Consider the following 12,700-nt stretch of genomic DNA (forward strand, 5'->3'; position numbering starts at 1 on the left):
TTGGGTTTTTTGGCAATCGTGACTTTGGACTTGGTGATCTTGATGCCAACTAAAATCCACCAAGAGTTTTCTTCTCCCGTGACCAGAATTTGCAAGCAGAAATTTGGTACCCAAAGTTCAGCATCTCCTGTTTATTTACCCCTAGTAAGGGCTATCTTGGTCAGCTCAAACTGCCATGATCTCTTTGTGTCATGGGCCAACTTAGTAACATGCTTTCTATATTTACATTCAGGTCCTTGAAAAATTCAGGTTTTACCAGTCCCGCCCTTTTTGGCCTTTCATCTTAACCCCTTTTGTGCCAACAATTAATTATCAGTGTTATTTACATTCTTGGTGCCCATATTAGGATAAGTCGGAACAAAGTAGAGGAAGAAAAGAATAGGACTAAACCGTTGTCCCCGAGGTACTTCTAATTTGGTGGAAGAGATGGTTCCTACAAAAAGAAAAGAAGAAAATAGTGGAAAGAATGCAATAATGTTGACTTACAGACCAGGGAAACCAGGCCCGTGAACTTCCGGAGATGACTCTCAAACAAGCAAATATTCTGATGCCTGGTGAAGGCCCTCATTACCGCAGGAATGCACAGTAGAGATCAGAGGGGTCTGAAAGAGTCAGAATAAGGTGTAGACAGAACAAGACTGCTAGCTCAGGGCTAGGAATGAAAGAAAACCCATTGTTGCCCTGGCCTTTCAATCTTGGCTGAATTTAAACAAAAGGTCCTAATCGTCATCTTTCTCATTCTGTGCGGGAAGAGCGAAACGCATGCCCATATTATAAAATGCATTCATCGTAGCCTGAATGTTTCTCTAAAGAACTGACGTCTAAGTAGCTTGCTCTCTCTCCTCCTTGGTGAGGCTACTAGATTATATGCCCCTCTCTCCTCAAACTTATGGGTATATTGGTTGGTTGTTTTTTTTTTTTTTTAGATACTTGATTACTAGAAGTCACAACTACAAGAATGTCAGATACAATTAAATGAATTCGGTGACATTTGTTTAAAAAATAATCAGAAGGACAGATTCCTAATCTTGATATACCTTTTTATTCTGAGAAGTGGCAAAAATACATAGACGGGACCTTCCAAATCCTCCCCCAAAGGTTTTTAGTCTCTTCCTCCAACCATCGATGAGAGGATCAGAGAAGCAGAGTTGACTGTTGTTTTTCGCTCAAACGGGGATCTTTCCAAAAACAAGTTGCACTCAGACAAAGACTGACATGATCAGAGACTGCCCCCTGCCTTCGTACACAGCACATAGAGTTCAACTGCCTTTGTCTTCATTAAAAATAATCCTACCAACTTTGAAAAGATTTTGTGTATAATGAGCCATCTGTATCTAAGATTTTTTTTTTTTTTCTTATTCGATGACCCTGCTTGAGGAACAGTAAAAGAGAAATTTAGTGTGTAAAAGACCATGAAAGTTTATCTCAAGGATGGACATTATGGATATCATCCTGGGTTTTCCCAGTTAAGCAAAAATATGAAATGCTGAAAGTATTATTTGATACAATTGTTTAATTACTCCCAAAATCCTTCTAACTGTCAAGATTTCCTTTAAACCTAAAAAATATATATATATATGGATGGAAGGAATATCAATATGTCTTGTATTTGTGTCCTGTGGTAAAAATCTCAAGGTAGAATTTTTGTGTAGCTTCTTTTGCTCTGCAAAAATATCTGCCTTGGAATATTTTTCAGGAAACCAGTCACTCATTATTAAGTCAGTCATAGTCATATGTGTCTATAATCTTTTAGTTTTGTTATAATAGGGTTCTCTGGTCAAGAGGAAAAACCGTAATGAGGAAGGAAGTAAATTATTCCAGTCGGTTACTATTGTTTATAAGAACGTTCCCCAAGTCTTAAATGAGCGATTTTTACCTAGTTGGTAACAATCTTCTTTAAATCTTTCCTGGATTTTCAAGTCTGGAGTTTTGGAAAGGTAGATAGTTGAGGTGGGGGGAATCCCCTGGTGTGAAAGTTGCAAAGGCAAGTCTATGTCCTTAGAAAAGGGGGCAAGTTTTTGGAAACTGTTCCGGGGACAGCTGGGGATTTGCATCAAAGCCGAGAATTTCACAGTACATGACTCCTCTTTTCCGGGACAACTTCCATAGACCTAAGGAAGGGAAGGGAAAGCCGTGAAAATCCTCGGGCCGATTCCCCAGGACGATTTTAGGCAGGAGTTGGGAGAAAACCTCTCCGGCGACGGCAGTGCGCGCCAGAGGGTGCTGGTTTGGAGTTCGCTCCCCCCCCCCCCCGCCCCGATCTTAAAGTGAGCCCTAAATTACTCCTTGCACTCTACTCTCCGGGCTAGGGTTGCCAAACCCACCAAAGCCCGTCGGACCCGCTAGCGCTGGGCCAGGCCGCCGCCTAGAGAAGCCAAAAGGGCGGTACGCGCCTCCTGTGCCGGGAAAGCGGGGCTGGCTCTCCTGGCTGAACCCCGCGCCCCGAGCCCGGCTGCGTCCCCGGCTCGGGCTCGGCCTTCCCCGCTCGCGGCCACCCGGCGAGCGCCGCTCAAGGGCAAATTTGCCTGCCGGTGCGCACTCGAATTTGGAAGCCCAAGGCGCGCTTCAGCCCGCCGCCTGGTGAGCTAACTCTGTGCGGCACCGGGAACCTTCCCCATCCCCGAACGGGCTTCACCCCGGGTCCTTCTCGGCACTGGTGCCGGTCTCGGGGAGAAGGAGAGAACAGCCTAGAGAGAGAGATGGGTAGGAGTAGTAGTTCACAAAGGGTTCACAAAGGGAACTCTTTGGTAGTAGTAATAATCGTAATAATAACCGATGCATCCTCACCCCCAGCCTCATCATTGTCCTGACCGTGGTCAGCGGCTCTCAGCCTGGTTCCCCCAGGGAGCCGGGCAGCTCCAAAAGGTCCCCGGCTTCGCTTCGGCATCCGCGGACGCTCACTCAGGGCTCTCGGCTCGGCAGAGTCCATCTTGCCCTTTAGCGAGTGTATCACAGGCATTTATATTTACATTTTTAAAAGTAGAACTCACGTCTCGGTCTCCCACAAAATAAGGCAGTCCCGCCAGAGAAGCCGGGACCAAGCATTCTGTGCCCGCGGGGACAGAGAAAGAGGACACTTGGGGAATTTTGAAAGACGGGTGCTTCATTAAGTCAGAAGGAAGACATACGTTTGCTCTTCGATATTTACAAATTACCGTTCGCGAACAAAGCCTTGCTAAACACGCGAACGTTGTGCAGCCCGCGGACTTCGCAGCGCGGTCGCCGCCACCTGTGCGGCACCATGCAATAGCATTCAACAGATGCTCCAAGAACACTGCGATGGGTTTTTGCTTTGCGAAGGAGAACTTGGGTGTGGACAGTATGCTCGCTGCCAAATGAAATGTCAGAACCCTGCAAACTGTCTGAGTTCAGTGAAGACGGGGGAAATCCTAGGATTCCCGCAAGCCCCTGTTGGAATAGACCGAAGAGTTCCCTTTGTGAATCGGGAAACTGAGGCACAGACGGAAGTGACCCGAAAGAAGGAAAGGACCCACTTCTTACCATTGCTCCCACCTCCTTCCCCAACCCGAAGTTTTGGTGCTACTGAGGCAAACGGTCCCCAGGGAGGCCAGCCGCTCCCTTCCCTCTGCGCTCCCTGGGGTCCAATCCCCCCCAGCTGCCCTACGGCCGCCGGTGTATGTAGCCTGTTCGTATAATCGCCGCTCTGCGGTCGGGTCCCAAGTAGCCGAACCGGAGTCTCGATCTCTTTCTTCGGTGCGGCTCCTGGGACCGGCAAGGAGCCAATCCCCACTTCTCCCGCGGCCCTCGGTACATTGCGACGGAGCCTCGACCAGGACCGGAGACACACACACCCCTCAATTCCCATTCCTCCTTAGAAGGAATCTGCTTTGGCCCCCTTCCCGGTGGGATCTTCTCCACTACTAAGTTTGGTCTTTGCTGCCTCCGAAGCGTCTTGGCCCAGGTGGCTCCGACCACCGCTCTCTGCGGGGAGGCCAGGACACCGCAGGCACCTGCCGGGCGCCGGGGAGCCCGGCGGGGGGGGGGGGGGTGAGTGCTCTGCTTACAGGGCTGCAGCTCGGCATCCCGTTAGTTGCCAAAAGGGAGATTTGTGGTTTAGTTCTTACCCTGCTGTCTTGACCATGTCAAGGCAGGCCTCACGGCGGCTGGGGCGCCAACTGACCGTGGGCCTCAGGCTCTGTCCCAGAGAAATAGGTACAGCCCCACCGCAGAAACGCAAAAGAGCTGCCCCCGGGGTGTCTTTCTAAGCACCTAGGGGCGCCTGTGGGGTCAAGAAGGAAACCAAATTGTGCCCTCTCGGGGCATGAAGGCAAAGAGGTTTCCTTTCTCCTTTCTCGGCATTTGGGGCTAGGGACAAGGCGGGGTGGGGGGTGGGGGGGTATGTTGTGGTAAAGGGCCTTAGAGCCACGGCCTTTGCTCACTAAATATGTTTGACCTTGTGAATGCCTCGCTTGTTCCTGTTGTGGAAAGTGGTTAGGAGTTGGAGACAGAACGTCAGAGGGAGTTTCAAAGCTTGGTGGAACTTCTAAGACTTCTGAAATGTTAAGGTGTGTGTGTGTGCGTGTGTGTGTGTGTGTGTGTGTGTGTGTGTTTGGGAAGGCGTTCTGTGAATCTTTAAGGGTGCATTCTTGAGACACCCCCACCCCATGACTGACCTCGGTTCCCCCCAGACTCCAGGCCTCATAAATCAAGTTAATCACCACCGCCGCCACCACCGCCACCACCACCGCCACCACCACCACCACGGGGTCTCGCGCCCCCTGCCAGCAGGTTCCAGATGCACTAAGACACGGTCCAAACAGGCCGGGGGCTGTGCAATGCTGAGCGCTGATTGGCCGCTCTTGGCTCCACCCCTCCTCCGGTTTTGGCCCAAGAGAGTGGTGCAGCACCGCCAGCGCGGGGTAGGCGCTCTGGTGCTCGCCGAGGAAGCTCGCAGCCTCGGGCGCACCGATCTTTCCGATCTTGCCTTTGGAGCAGCTAGATCGCCAACCTTGGCTGCTCCATCGGCCTGCCGCCCCTTACCTGCGATCGCATACGAACTTTTCCTCCCTCTTGGACACCGCTGTCGTCGGAGTCGTCGAGATCGGCGTGGCGCTCGCGTGATGGCCTTCGTCCGTTTAGAGTAGTGTAGTTAGTTAGGGGCCACCGAAGAAGAAAGAAGACGCGAATAGTGCAGAGATGCTGGAGGTGGTCAGTTACTAAGCTAGAGTAAGATAGTGGAGCAAGACCAGCCAAACCTGTCCGGGGGCGCACGGTCGCCCAGAGGAGGTCGACTCGCCGGTGCTCACTATCGCGCCGAGCTCCCTCCATCCCTCCCTCCGCCGAGGCGCGAGATTGCGGCGCGCAGCGCAGCGCAGCGCATCGACTGCCGCGGGCTCCGCTGGGCGATTGCAGCCGAGTCCGTTTCTCGTCTAGCTGCCGCCGCGGCGACCGTTGCCTCGTCTTCCTCCCGGACGCTTGTGGTAAGTTGGAGCCCCGGGCGGCATTGCTAGCCGAGACCCTAACGGTTCAGGCGGGGGGGATGGGGTGGGGAGCGGGGACAGGTCCCGGATGGTTGCAGCTTGCAGAACTGCGCTGGCCCGAGCGGGAGGTGGGGGGTAGGGAGGGACTCTGAACGCGCAGCTCGAGGAGAGCCTGGGGGTCTCTGGGAGGAGGCGGGGGGGGGGGGGTGTCGTAGCTCCACGGGAGGGGCACTGAAGCCTCAAAGGAGGTTGGGAAGCCGGGGGGGGGGGGGGGGGAGGGTGGCGGGGAGGGGGGAGGACTTGAGATGGAGGCGCTGGGCGGAGGGGGGGAGGGTGGTCTCGAGAATCCAGCTCCCGGGTTGCTGAGAGAGAAACGGGAGGCTGGCGTGGGGTCTCAAGAAGTGGAGGGGCGGGGGGAGAGGGAACGTGGGTGTCTCTGGGCAGAGGTTCGGGCTGCGGAAGGTGCAACTGAATTGGGGATACGGGCTCCGTTTTTAAGAAAGCCGATTTCAGGAAAGTGGGAGGGGGGCACAGGGCTTGGGACAGTGGGAGCAGCGTGGGGCGAAGGATCCTCTCTGACGTGCTCATTGAAAACCGACCCTGATTCTCGGAGGGTCTCAGGGAACACCGGTAACTCTGGGGACAGGAACACTGCGGATCTGTGTCTGGGTCTAACAGCTGTGGGCTGAATTTGAACAGCGCTGCTGATGGTCACGTAAGTTTAAGAGGAGAGCATAAGGGCATTCGGCGAGCCTTTTTATGAGTTTACCTAAGTCACTATATTTTGAAGAGGATCGCGGAAAAGTCTCCAGTCTTAACAGTGTACCGCGGGATTGCTAAACGTAAGAACAGGTTGCCGTTCCTGAAGCCACATAAAGTTCGTCATTGCAAAACGTGTCTGTGTGTCTGTTTCTTTTCTTTTTTTTTTTTCTTTTTTTTTTTTTGGCGCCGTGCCCTTTGCCTTTGGCTTCCCGTTGGGTAGTACGCGACCGGAGGTGACCAACATTTTGTATTGTGTTCAAGACCCCTTTATTTGAAGCGACAGCACTCCTCCACTCAGATTCAGCGGGCGACATTTGATACTTGGTATCTAATTTGGTCAAGAATCGGAGCCAGTACCGTGCAGCTTCTTCATTAATGTTTACCATCACGAGCCCTACCCAAGGAACCTCTGACTGCTGAGCCACTAAGGGCCTATGCCCCTCACCACATACCTTTCAGGCAGGCTAACCGAGGGAACCTCGCTGTAGGGCGAAGTAGCACTTAGCTGAAATGATTGGGGTTGGGGGAGAGACACTGCGCAGTGAGCAACCTCTGAGCTTCCCAGCCTGCAGACCCTCGTGACCTCACCCACAGGGGTGCAGAAGGACATCTGGGTTCTAGAGTTTAAATTTTGATGGAGAGGTGTATCCACATATCAACCATTCTGACAATCACACACACACACGCGCGCACGCACACACACACACACACACACACACACACACACACACCTCAGCCCCGCTCCAGGGGGTGAGGGGGGAGAATTAAATAGTTTTTTCTATGTTGTCGGGAGGTGGGTTCTAGAATATTTAATTAAACATTTTATTCCTTAAATATGTTCTTCTAATCCTCCTGGGGAGGTAATAAAATATCATCTACAGCAACAAGCCCAAGGTAAGTCCTGAAATTCCGAAGGTGGATAAGGCTTATGATTGCGATGTCAAGGTAGGATCTGGGGTGCTTAAGCCAGCACTGACAGTGTTTTTCTCTCTGCATGATCTAGAGAAGGTTATTAACCCTTCCTGTGCTTTCCTGAGGGATCTATATCTGGAGCTGTCACGGTTGATGATGATGACATTTTCAGATAATAACATGACAGGCTTTGGTGCTGTATGAATTCATGCGAGGAGAGAGGAGAAACTGACATTTTTCTAGATTAATTTAAGGCAATGGAGTAAGAAATATTTCTTTGTGCTTTCAAGGCTACCTGGGAAAAAAGCTGTTTATTTCTTCAACCGTACAAGTAAAACCTTAAAAACCTAACATCTCTGATATGACGTTGGACTGATCCATTAAAGGTTTAAGCACTGTGGGGATCTCCCCCACCGGGGTTTACAGGTAGTAGATTTCTCCTCTGGCAAGTAAATTCTAAAACCGTGTTAGATGGGCACTACCATTTGGAATTGAATGATTTGAGAATATTTCTGCATGTAGCTGGTCAGTACCTAAATCTAAAAAAGAATCTGAAGCCTCCATGAATCCTCAGTTATTTTACTAGTCCATTTATTGCCTTCAAGTAAACGGTATTTCTCTCCACTGAAGGGAAACACAACAATCAAAACGAAATTTGAGAGAGAGAGATTATCCGAAACCAACATTAAATGTCTTCAGCTACTCTTATTAAATTGCTCAAGGCCTGAGACCGAAGAAAGTGGCTGCTTTCTGAGCCTGCAGGCAAATAGGTCCCAAGCTATAATGGCTCCAGAAGCTTCAGACCATTTGGCCAGCATCATTAAAGAACCTCTTACCACCCTACTCTTAGAGCAGCGGAACCCCTCCCAAAATGGGGGTGTACAACGCTTGTATTGAGACTTTTTTGGTAGAACATCTGCTGAAGATCAGTGTTGTCTAGTGGAAGAAATAGTGAATTGGTACCACTAGGGGCCTAGATAGCCATGAGCAAATGAGGAAAACTTGACCATAAGTTGGAGTTAATAAGATACAGTGATAAGATATACCATCGTAATATAATAACGTACATTAACGTTACGCATTAATGTAATGATCTGTTAATCCTATTTGATTATTGCGAAGCACATGGATATTAAGCATTTTAAATTTTTGCACAAAGCTGTTTTTCTTTATTATTACTGTTTATTTGTCCCTGTTCCAGGATACTTATGTCATTTAATCTACAACTTGTACACTCTTGAATCTCAGAAACCCCATATGCTGAGAACATTGCTGCAAAACAGCCTAGTAATCTCCATTTTCAACAAGGAACACTGAAACCAACCAAGAGGTTAAGCCGCACCATCATTTGGCCAGTCGCTAGCCGATTTCACCTAATGCTCACACACAACTACCCCTTGGCAGTTATTTCTGACATTGTCATCCACAAATGATAGAGTAAAAGCAGGGGTTCAAACACGAAGCACGTGAGCTAGAATCTTAATTGTGTTGTTGTTTTTTTTTTTCTCCCTGTACCCAGTATCTCTACTTCATCCTAATTCTTCTTCGTTTCAACTGTGTTTAAGACTATGCCATCTGGGGGCGCCTGGGTGGCTCAGTGGGTTGAGCCTCCAACTGTGGCTAAGGTCGAGCCCCACATCAGGCTTGTTGCTGTCAGCGCAGAGCTGATTTAGGTTTAGATCCCCTGTCTCCCTCCCTCTGTGCCCTTCCCCTGCTTGCGCTCTCTCAAAAATCAATAAAAGGTTTACGATATCGCATCTACAGTGGGCATTTAATAAAGCCAATCTTATTAATTAGGGTAAACTTTATTCATAGATGACCACTTACATGATCTAATTTGAGAAGCACTAGAAAGGCCTCTGAGCCCCCAAATGAGTCGCCTTCGTGGTTTTCTGCAGCACTCGAGATTCTACATTGAGGAATTTCCTTCTCTAATGTTAGTTCTCGTCTCCTTTAAATGCAAACATCCACTAAGAGGGGCGACTTATTTTTGTCACTGCCTATTAATAACTAAGCCTAAATTTGTTGACAGTTATCGAACAGCCTGCAGGATGGCACAGGATGACAGCCCCAGCCACGCGTGGCTATTTACATGCAAACTGGTTGACAGTGAATAAAACTATAAATTCAGTCCTTCAGTCTCACAGACCGTATTTTAGCTGCTGGACAACCACCGGTGCCCCGTGACCCCCTGTTGGACAGTGCAGGTATAGACTGTCCTCTTCACTGCAGAAAGTTCTTTTGGACATGAATTTCCAGCACGCTAGAACATGTCTCTTCGCTTTTATTTAAAGAAGTTTTCACTGATGCATACCCCTTTTCAACATTTTCTGGTCTCTTAATGCCTACACCTTCGTTGAAATTTTCGGCACCTGGCCCTTTTCTTGTTGTCCGGTTTTAATCTTGCCGGTTTCTAGAGACTTCATTATTTTTGCCGATGGCTGAATAACAGTCCGGCCTCTTCGTTCCTTGGCCTCTTGTTTTCCATTGTCCTCGGGCCCAGGGACACACCTGAAATACATCAGTTTCTAAAATTTTACAGTTCAGAAATCCTAGGAAGTTCAGAAAACTTGGACTCAGTACCCACCCACTTGCCATCTCTACTTGCCATCTGATATATCGTCTGACCCTTATGCCACTCATCGCATTTCTCACCATCACCCAATACACACGACCGTCCTCGCTGCCCTTCCACTGCCCCCCCCCCCCCACCTTTTACCTCCCGTATTTCAGGATAATCTGTCCTATTTTCTACTCGGATCGCTGAGCATTCCTGGAGAAAACTCACAAAACTACACATTCACCGTCTCCAGTCTCAGCTGGGCCCTCAGCACGGCTCAACCATCCCTTTGCTTGCCAAATTTGCGTGTTGACTCCCTTTCCTATGTTCCGAGACAGGTCATCCAAACTTTTGCCAAGTCCTGCCAACTTCTCTAGGCTACTCCGGTACCGCCCGATTTGAGCAATTCTTTCACACCACACAGAGAAAACGGAAGCTAAAGAGATAGATGTATGGGGAAGATGTCATCTCTATTATCTTCTCCGTCCTCTTCTTCTAGACATTTATTTATTACTTCTGTCCTTACGTCTTTTGCTTTGCCTTGGAAACATAAATGCCCCTGTTCCTTTCCCGAGTTAACTTCTCCCTCTGTGCACTGGATCCTGTTTCCTTCTATGTCCTGAAGGTCTCATCCATGATACAGTCGTCTCTTTCTGCAGTATCTTACATGGTCCCTTTTGGTTCCTTGCCCTCCACATACAAACTCCATCTTCCTTATATTGAAAAAGTGGATCCCTTGTGACAGGCTAGTGTTATTAATACATTTCAAGTTAGTTATTAAAATGACCACGCTTTCCTTCTGACCCATTTTTAAGGAAGTGCTCTCCTGAACCTGTTCTCCATCCCATCCCCAGCCTTATTTCTCTATCAGTTTCTTTTGGGCCATGGAAAAACATTGAGAGTATATAGGTGGTCAGCGAAGGCCATTTCACCTGCCCTAAATTCCTAAACACGGCTTTAGTTAATTCGGTTCAGGTCACTATAAGAATGAAGTATCCTCTGGTGGACAATAAAAGGAATAGATTTCTTCCTTCCTTCCAATCTTTTTCTTTTTTCCTTCCTTTCCTTTTTTCCTTCTTTTCCTCCTTCTCTCTTCTTTTCTTTTTCTTTCTTTCTTTCTTTCTTTCTTTCTTTCTTTCTTTCTTTCTTTTCTTTCTTTCCTTCCTTCTTTCTAGGGCCTAGATTTCTGATAAAAGGAGTGAGCAATAAAGAAATCAGGGAATGGAGAGTTAGTTCAACACACCTAGGTGCAGCCTGAACTACTTACTGTACAAGGTGGTTAGCCAAGCCTGGGAAGAATGAGGGTGAGGAGTCTCGCCTTCCATGGAAAATGAAGCAGCTTGATTGGAAGGAAGAAGGGAGAGTGAGTGTTCAGAGTGGAATCAGCCTTATAATACAGGATGTAGGGGGTAGGCGCAATATAAATTTTTTTTAAAAAAACAAAAATTACTACTGAAACCAAAGACCATATCAACTAATCTCTCGAAAAGAATAGCAATGAACACACTGAACTGGGGTTCTCTTTATCTTTTTTCATTTTTCTAAAAAAAAATTACCGTTGCCTTTAAAGTCATTAGTGTCTTTGAAGTCATAGTGCTTTTTTTTAATGTTCATTTATTTTTGAGAAAGAGAAGCATGAGGGAGGGAAGGAGGGGCAGATAGAGAGGGGCAGAGTCTCAAGCAGGTTGCACGCTGTCGACGCAGAGCCCGACATAGGGCTGGATCTCACGAACCTTTCACGAACCACGAGATCATGACCTGAGCCAAGATCGAGAGTCAGAGGCTTCACCGACTGAGCCACCCAGCTGCCCCATAAGTACGTTTTAAATCCACATGTCTCTGAGTTTATCTCAGTAGTCAAAGACTTAATACTTTCAGGTACAGCTTCCTATGATCAAAGTAGGAAGACTCGCCCATTTTAAGAGGGTTACATGTATTTTACTCATGTAAGCCTCACATTTACCTCATGAGAAGGCATATTTACCCCATGCGAAGGTACAACTAATACCCGCCATTTGCAGACAGGGAAACTGAGGCACCACAAAGGGGTTAAATAATCCATTTACGCTAATTAACTGAAACCAAGCTTGGAACCTTGCAGTTCTGATTCCAGAGACTATGCTGTCCAACGGTAAACTCTCCTGTCTTTGTTACGGAATGGGCTACTTTATCTTTCATACTGTAGCCCCTAGTCTTTGGATGGAACAGATTTGCATGTGAACATTAGGCTATTATTACTGACAGTGTCCATTAATCATTAATACGCTGTTTGACAAAGTAATAAGATAGGCGTGTAACATTTCATCTGGGGATTCAGCTATCAATAAAAAAAAAAAAAAAAGTAAAGCAAATGAGAAAGTACTGTTAATGCTGAGGGACTGAGGGACAGGAAGCCTGAGTGAGGCTCAGGGGACTTAGATCATTTAAAAGCTGGATTAAAATCATGGATATAATGCTGTTCTGCACAGAGGATGACTGGAAAGACTCAGGTGTCATTACAGTGAGTTGGACACATAGGGTGTGTGGTTTGTCCTATATGTGACACCACAACACAGGCCATTCCAATTTAGTCCTTTATATACAGTTGCCTACTTGGAATTCAAACAGGAAAATTGAAATCCTGGAGGTCCGAGACTGGAAGAAGCAGAGGGTGTTAAAAATTCTTTATCATGGGGCGCCTGGGTGGCTTGATCTGTTGAGCGTCTGACTCTTGATTGTGGCTCAGGTCATGATCCCAGGGTCATGAGACCGAGCCCCACATAGGGCTCTGTGCTGAGCATGGAAACTGCTTAAGATCCTCTCTCCCCTCCCCCCCTTCCCTCCCTCCCTCTGCCCTTCCCTTCTCACGTGCTCTCTGTCTAAAATTAAAAAAATTAAATAAAATTATTTATCGTGTATCAGGGAGGAATGAGGGGTTGTCTGATCCTATTTGCCATGTATTACCTTTTCACACTGGCATCAGGAGAAACAATTTAATAGCCATGACCTGGAAAATAGGTACTGTAAAAAGTAATTGTCAACTTTT

At 47.9% G+C, this 12,700-nt stretch overlaps 1 protein-coding gene across 2 annotated transcripts in view; it reads left to right on the forward strand.

Moving 5' to 3' along the window:
• Nucleotides 1-4,802: 4,802 nt before the first annotated feature.
• The window catches only part of HTR2C (5-hydroxytryptamine receptor 2C), a 288,259-nt gene continuing 280,361 nt past the window's right edge, over nt 4,803-12,700 (forward strand). For both annotated transcript variants that reach the window (XM_027054887.2, XM_027054888.2), the window contains exon 1: nt 4,803-5,441. The gene's annotated coding sequence lies outside the window, so the exon portion shown is untranslated. The remainder of the gene's footprint in view (nt 5,442-12,700) is intronic.

Source organism: Acinonyx jubatus, chromosome X, assembly GCF_027475565.1.
Source record: "Acinonyx jubatus isolate Ajub_Pintada_27869175 chromosome X, VMU_Ajub_asm_v1.0, whole genome shotgun sequence".
NCBI classification, from domain to species: Eukaryota; Metazoa; Chordata; class Mammalia; order Carnivora; family Felidae; genus Acinonyx; species Acinonyx jubatus.